A 445-nucleotide genomic window follows, 5' to 3' on the forward strand; every position below is an offset into this window, starting at 1 on the left:
CTCGAGGACTGTATTTGTGACTAATTGTATAACAGGTTATTTTAGTTTCTGATCTGTGGAAAGTGTAAAGCATTCCAACCAAGGGTTTTAATGTAGATTTTTTATTTTGCACCCATGCTGTTGATTGCTAAATGTAATAGTCTGATCATGACGCTGAATAAATGTGTCTTTAAAAAAAAATGACTTGCCACTCAGTGGTTAGAGCATCCGCCTTCCATCTGAAGGCTTTCGTTTTATTCCAATCAAGGGCATGTACCTTGGTTGCAGGCTCAATCTCCCGCACCGATTGGGGCACTTGCAGGAGGCAACCAATCGATGTGTCTTTCTCCCATCAGTGTTTCTCTCTCTGTGTCTCTACCTCTCCCTTCCACTCTCTCTAAAAAATCAATGGGAAAAAAATATCCTTAGGTGAGGATTAACAACAACAACAAAAAATTGATTAGCC

Source organism: Myotis brandtii, unplaced genomic scaffold (assembly GCF_000412655.1).
Source record: "Myotis brandtii unplaced genomic scaffold, ASM41265v1 scaffold1037, whole genome shotgun sequence".
Classification (NCBI taxonomy): domain Eukaryota; kingdom Metazoa; phylum Chordata; class Mammalia; order Chiroptera; family Vespertilionidae; genus Myotis; species Myotis brandtii.